Genomic DNA, 7,790 nt, shown 5'->3' on the forward strand with positions numbered 1-7,790 from the left:
TAATATGATCCTCACTTATTATTTACACTTTTCTCCCATGTGTATAAATTGCTATAATTGCACATGTACACGGAGGGGTGTCAATTTGAATGATCGAATCTGGTTCGATGTGGTCGGGTTGGATCAATTCTTAAAGTTAAATCATACTAACTTAGTGTGTCCACACGAGTCGAAATATGAATCAGATATTTTTTGGGTCAGTTTCGGATCAGATGTAGTTTTAACTAACAAAAAAATCACTGATATAACCTAAAAGAACAGGGATCGAGTAAAATTTTTTGGACAAAATGCTTAGATAGGTTAGGGAAAACAAGGTCATTTTACTAGTCATACTAAACGTTATTACTGTTAGTCAGTGACAAACAAACTCAACTTTATATAGTCAGGGAATATTTAATAGTTCAGCTATTAACATGAAACACGAGCTGAATTGGTGCCATACAAATTTCATCTCTTATTGGTGTCGTTATGTCAATTGTCTTATTAATTCTTCTTCATGTCAACTCCAATAGTCATATTTTCTCACTTATTTTTTATTTTATATTTAATTCTAAAGAAAAGCCAGCCTGGCAACGTGACTCCAACAAGAAGAAGCATTATTGTTACCTTGACTTTTTAAAGGAACAAAAAGAAGAGGCATATATGCACATTGATCTTGTGAACTCAACGGATCTGAGGAGTTGTAGGGTGGGTTGGGGAGTAATATAATAGAGTATGTTCTACTCCGTTTACAAGAAACTTGATACACATCATACGAGAGTGTTAAAAAATAAACTAAACATACCAAATACCAACGAGATTTGTTTGGGAAAAGATATATCCTATCTTTTATGCTTTCCTAGTTAGATGAGGATTGTAAATAGGAAATTAGATAGATTTTATATATATAATCAATCTAGGATTATTTAGGCTTGAGAAGCAAGTAAAATATCCTAATTAATGTGGGTTTCTATGTTAGCCTATATAAGAGGGTTTAGGCTTACTAGAAAATTATGATGGTTTTATTGAGGAGGAAAATCATCCAGAGAGTTATTATTTTATTTTGTAGGAACTTAATAAAACAATATTTTGTTTGAGGGGGAGGAAATCTAAATTTCTCTCATACACCTTGTCTCTTTTATTAATGTGTGACATGCTCGTCTAGGACATAATTCTTCTAGGGCCATAGGACATTTGTGTTCAAATAATTTTATTACCTATAGTTTTAAGTTTAAAGATGATTGTGGTTGTTGCAAACTTGGAAAAATTCACAGGCGAGGTTACCTTTAGAGAATGTTGATTATATTTTACCTTATCCTTTATATTTGATTCATAGTGATTTATGGAAATCTCCTATTTTATCAAATCAATCCTTTAAATATTACATATCTTTTGTTGATGATCTTTCTGGCTTTACTTACGATTGAAATCTGAAGCGTAGGAAAAATTTAAGGTTTTTCAAACGACGGTTGAGAATTTATTTAATTCAAAGATAAAAATTTTCCGGAGTGATGGAGGGCGTGAGTTTGACAATACTCTGTTACTTCAACATTTCGAGGACTCCGGGATTTTGTTCCAAAAGTCTTGCCATGGAACACCTCAAGTACCTACCCTGCTACCTCATTCTCCCCCATTGAATGAGTCCACCCATCTTAGCCTACCTCATTCTCCCCATTTGTGTGAGTCTACCCAGACTAGTCCACCTAGCCCCCCTCACGGGGAGATATCTCCTGGAACTTCTGGTCAGCAATCTGCACATGTTCATGGGATCCAATTCCCTGCACACACTTTGCAGTCCTCTGGCCACCACACCTTGCCCATGTCCCCTAGTTCGATCTTGTCACCTTCAACACCCATTTCCCCTTCTTCTGTTTCTACTGTGTCAGTTCCTTTAGCAGAGTCACCTCCCCCTTCCACTGGTATCTCTGCGTCATGTGCGTCAAATACTCATATTATGACTACTCGTTTTAAAAGACGGAATTTGGAAACCTCGTAATTTTCTAAATCTAAAAACAGGGGTCATTGAAACACCACCTAAGTCTTACAAAAAGGCAACTAAGGACCCTCGTTGGTGCGAAGCTATGGCCGAAGAGTATAATGCTATGATTACCAACGATGCATAGGGGTTAGTACCTCGCAATTATGATAAAAACTTGCTCGGTTGTCAGTGGATTTATACAATTAAAACTGATTCCAAAGGATATGTGGTGCGGTACAAAGCTAGACTGATCGTTCTCGGAAATCATCAACAGGCAGGTATTGATTACTTTGAAACCTTTAGTCTAGTTTTTAAGCCTACTACTGTTCGCTTAGTTCTTACTATTGCTGTCACTTTTAAATGGATAATTCATCAGTTAGACGTTAAAAATGCTTTCTTCATGGTTACTTGAATAAAGAGGTGTATATGTGACAACCTCCAGGTTTTGTTGATTCTTCCAGACCTCATCATGTTCTTAAGCTCAAAAAGTCCATTTATGGTTCAAAACAGGCCCCTAGGGCATGGTTTTCTAGTTTCAGCAATTTTCTTTTATCTATTGGTTTCAAATGCAGAAAGAATGACACTTCCATGTTTACTCTTAAATACAGGGGTCACATTAATATTGTTATTCTTCTTTTTTATGTTGATGACATTATTCTTACTAGTAGTAATCCATATTTGGTGTCTAAGTTTGTCAGACTTTTGTCTTCCCAATTTGTTATGAAAGATTTGGGGGATTTGCATTATTTCCTTGGTATTCAGGATGTGCGCACTCCTACAGGTTTGATGTTATCTCAAGAGAAATATGTCCTAGAACTAATTCGAAAATATCACTTGCACACATCAAAACCTGTTCGCACACTTGTTCAATCTACAGTCTATTTGTCTCTTTTAGATGGGGAACTCCTTGCTGATCCGACTGAATATCGTAGTATGATTGGTGCTTTGCAATATTTGTGTATGACACGTCCTATGCTGTTAATTTGGTGTCCCAATTTATGCATGCTCCTCGTATTACTCACCTTCATGCTGTGAAAAGAATTTTTGGATATTTGGTGTCCCAATTTAGGCCTGTTTCTTTATTCTACAGGCACTCCTACTATTGTTATAACATATTCTGATGCAGATTGGGCTGGATGCCCTGATGATCAACGGTCTACAACAGGTTATGCTGCTTTTCTTGGGAAAAATTTAATTTCTTGGCATTCAAAGAAGCAACCTACAGTTTCAAAGTCCTCCAATCCACTGAAGCTGAGTATCATGCAGTTGCATATACAATGGCTGAAACCATATGGCTACGACAATTATTAGCTGATCTTGGTTATTTTCTGCGTCGTCCAGTGATACTATATTGTGATAATGTATCAGCTACATATCTTACAGCTAATCCAGTCAAGCATGATCGCAGTAAACATATTGATGTTGATTATCAATTTGTTCGTGTACTCCTACCCATTTGCAGGTTGCAGATTTTTTTACGAAAGGCCTTACAAATGATTTGTTTGTAAATATCGTACCAATCTGTCCGTAGTTGCACCCCGTAAAGATTGAGGGGGTGTGTTAGGGTATTTATACATGTAAAGGACGGAATGGTATTTTCATGGTATTTTGTCTTATGTATTTATCTATATATATATATATATATTGCGAGACTCTCTATTGAGGGTGAGTCGTATTTTCCCAAACACTCGTACACATAGTTTGACTTAAATGGATTGTTTAATCCATAACAAAAATACAATTTTACAAAAGTGGATTGTTTAATCTATTTGATAGTAATGTGAAATATATATTATTGCTCCTGAGATGATACAAGTAATACTTTATGAAGTTTTTATTTTTATTTATTTTTATTTTAACATTACATTGTTATTAATTTGTATGTTGCCAATGGATAGTGATGACCCCACAATCTTTAAAATCTAAAGATCCGCCACTGACTACCAACATAATTTTGATTTAAAATAATATTTTAAAATGAAAAAATAGAATTATATATTTTTCAATAATGTTGGGCATATTTGTCAATGCATATAATTTTTTAAAATTATCAATTATTACTTTAAACAACACTTTGAGGCTAATTGAATATATAAAAATTTTAAGTAGTAATATTTGATTTTATATAATAGCTTAGTTGAAAAGTAAGTCTAAGTGAGGCATATGTGAATTAATTTTGTATATGTCAAATTCAAGCTTGTACACAATATTTATGTTTTTATAATATAATAAAAAAGAATAGGGTTATAAACAAAATTTAAACCCAAAATATATGTTATCACTTTTTAATACGGAGTACTTTACTGACTAAACCTAACTGACAATAATATATATATATATATATATATATATATATATATATATATATATATATATAATGAATGCACTATCGCATCGAGACTTCACTTCTGTACAAGTAGTATGTAAATCTCTTAACCTAATTCATTTTACTCAAGTACTTATTTCAAATAAAGCAAAAGCAAAGAAAAGGAAAGGTGACCCAATGAGCAAAGAATTACATGTTTAGAATGCGTTGCATGGACACATAAAAGTGGTATGTACCACTTTACATTGCATGAGTATACAGAGTAACGGTGTTTATGTTGTGGTCATCCACATTACCATATGTTTATTCATTGTCTCTATATCTTGGTTTTTATGTAGACATACTTTGTTAAAGGTGTCCCTCATATATTGCATGATGTTGATGTCTTAAACTTACTTGCCACAATTTATTAGTGGCCAAATTTTAAGTTGTTATGTCTCTATCAAAGTTGAGGGGTGCACCACCTAATTTAATCATGCAATTAAATAGTAGACAAATATGGATGGCTATATATTGATGATGTTTCTTTCTTTGAGTTTCTTTGAAGTTACTCTAGTTCTTTATAAAGTTTTATTGTGTTCCCACTTTTCAATTTCTTTGTAGGACTTGAGGGTGGTTCATCATTTTCACAAAATTGCATCTATCAATTAGTCGTTTTTATTGGTTATTAAGGTTAAGGGGGCAATGAGCTACTCCCCTTATTGCCATATAGTTTTGAGGTGAAACCTACTTAGTTGTATAAAGTGGATACTTGTGACGGGTGTGGCCCAGACCCGTTTATCAGCTAGTTGTCTCATTGATAGATCTTCCTCACGTAATGAAATAAATTATTCACATGGTTATATCCACTAATAATCACCATAATTTTCCCCATAAATGAATATTTTTGACTTAATTATGTAATTTATTAGCCTACATATATGAACCAATATATCTTAAAGTTGCGTATGAATAACGACCCCCCTTAAGTAGGCAAACAAGCTATGATGCCTTTTTTTTTTTGTAAATTTTTTTTTTTAATTTTTTTTTTTGTTTGTTTGTAATGTTTCTCTGTTCTTAATACCCTTGAGAGTGGGAAGGTAAGGAAATCCCTACCTCAAGGATTGATCTCATAACTTCATAATAGTGAGATATAATCCTTACACAAGCAAGAATATAACTGGAGCACTACTACAATTTCACTTCTTCTTACTTCTTCCTTCACTGATTAAAAAACTTTCTACCGGTAAAATCATTAATACATTATCAGCACCAATTCCTATTCAGGTATATTTATACCTACTTCTCAAAATTATAACAAATAAACACTATCTACTTCTAAATGTTTTGAGCAGTATGCTCTATAGTTGCCCATATTTTGGGATCCTCTATACCAAAAATTCAAACATTTACTGTATCAAAACAACGGTGGAGAAATTCTCTTATTTATGAATTAATTACTATTCTCCCTTGTTTTATTCATGTTGATGTTTTTGTTTAATTCATGCATGTTGATATTAGATGAAGCCTTTTTACACTTATTATTTTTCTTCTTTTACGTACTTTTTGTGTTTCTTTCCGTTTTCGAACCCATGATCTTTTATAGATGTTAGGGCTCTCGGGCCACTATGGCTTGCATTCCCAGTGTGATAACCTTTTACAATTATAAATACTTATATTTGGACCATAATTTTGCCAGTACATTAAACTATGATATGATATTTTTACAATTGTACAAAATAGTAACGGATAAACCTACCTCTATAAAAGACAGATTTTCCCCTGATTTTCACCACAAATCCGTTATCCTTTCCCATTTTTTTTTTCTTTATCCAAAAATCACCCAAAATTTTTCACCCCTTCTTCTCCAATATGTTCCCCGACAGCAACCAAAACACCCACACCTTCACCTTTGAGGAAGATTTAAGGAAGATAAAACAATATTTTCTTCTAATTATGGCGCTTGTAGTTCTGTTAGTAGCAATATTAATTTTTGTCATGATGTACAAGTGAAGTTTGTTTATTTTGTCGTTTTAGTAGATTAAAAGCATGTTTTTGTTTTGTTATGTTGTTTTGTTAATCATCATTGTATAATATTACCGTTATTATAATTATTATTACTACTGTTGTTGTTGTCGTTTTGCTGTTTATGCGACTAATATGATTTAATTTTGCCTAATTATATAAATTACTCACAATAATAAACCAAGGGGGAGAAAGAACTATATTATTTATGGTTTATTATTGTTAAATAAGTTTAATTATCACGTGTTTCATTAACAAACTATAAATATGGAAGAATTAAACATATGTGTTGTACATATGATTTATTATTATAAACTAATTATCACGTGATTTGTTGTAGTTAAAATGGGAGATCTTATGAAAAGACAATTCAACATCCTAGATTTATCTGGAAAGAAATTTTTGGAATGGAAAGTAGATGCCATGATGAATTTAAAAGCTCAAGGGTTGGAGCACACTGTTAAAGTTAATAAAAGTCCCTCTGGTCAAACAATTGATACTACCACTTCTGCAATGACGGTTGAAAAACCTGTTACTGAACAAGAAAAGGCAAAAGCCTTAGTGTTACTAAGGCATCATTTACACGAAGGCCTTAAAACTGAGTACATAATGGTTGAAGATCCCAAGGAATTATGGGATTTGGACACCACAAAAGGGTGCTCCTTCCTAAGGCGTTATTTGACTGGATAAATTTACGGTTCTAGGATTTCAAATTTGTAATTGATTACAATTCAACCATACATGAGATAGTATCTATATTGAGATACTGTGATCATCCAGTCACCGATGAACAAATGATTGAAAAAACACTCACTACCTTTCATCAAGCAACATACTATTGCAAGAATAATATCGTGAAAGAGGTTTTAAAAAGTTTAATGAATTAATGAGTGTATTTCTTGTTGCGGAAGAAAATAATGATCTTTTGTTGAAAAATCATAATCTTAGACCAACTGGGTCTTTGGCCACTCATCATGAAGCAAATGCAACAAGTTCTTATCCACCCAAGGCAAATGCTGCACGAAGAGGTGGATGTGGAAATTACAATGGCCGTGGAAATTATCGCGGACGAGGCCGAGGACGTGGTAGAAATAATTTTCAAAGAAACAGTAATTTCAAAAATTTTGAAAAAAGAAGGGACAGTCGTCTAGAAGCCACAAACAAACTCCTTCAAAAGGAAAAGACACATGTTACAGATGTGGCATGACAGGGCATTGGGGACGTACTTGTCGTACGGCCAAACATTTGGTAGACCTTTACCAGGCTTCTGTAAAAGGTAAAGAGAAAAATGCAGAAGCAAATTATGTTAATGAAGAAAATGCTCCATGTCCTACCCTTGATGTGTCCAATTTGTTTCAGGAAAATGTAAGCACTATTTTCGGGTCAACAAAATTAATTGAAGGATCTGGAAAGGCTTGTATAATGCTTTCAAATGGAACAAACTTGATGATCAATAATGCTTTATACTCGAGTAAATCTCGAAGAAATCTCATAAGTTTTAAA

At 33.2% G+C, this 7,790-nt stretch overlaps 1 long non-coding RNA gene across 1 annotated transcript; it reads left to right on the forward strand.

Annotated features, from left to right (window-relative positions):
• Positions 1 to 723: 723 nt before the first annotated feature.
• LOC110736234 lies at positions 724 to 3,642 on the forward strand. Its single transcript, XR_002514219.1, has 2 exons — positions 724 to 2,235; positions 3,084 to 3,642. It is a non-coding gene; the product is annotated as an uncharacterized LOC110736234 (long non-coding RNA).
• Positions 3,643 to 7,790: the final 4,148 nt, after the last annotated feature.

The sequence above is a fragment of the Chenopodium quinoa genome, unplaced genomic scaffold (genome assembly GCF_001683475.1).
Source record: "Chenopodium quinoa cultivar QQ74 unplaced genomic scaffold, ASM168347v1, whole genome shotgun sequence".
In the NCBI taxonomy this organism is placed as follows: domain Eukaryota; kingdom Viridiplantae; phylum Streptophyta; class Magnoliopsida; order Caryophyllales; family Amaranthaceae; genus Chenopodium; species Chenopodium quinoa.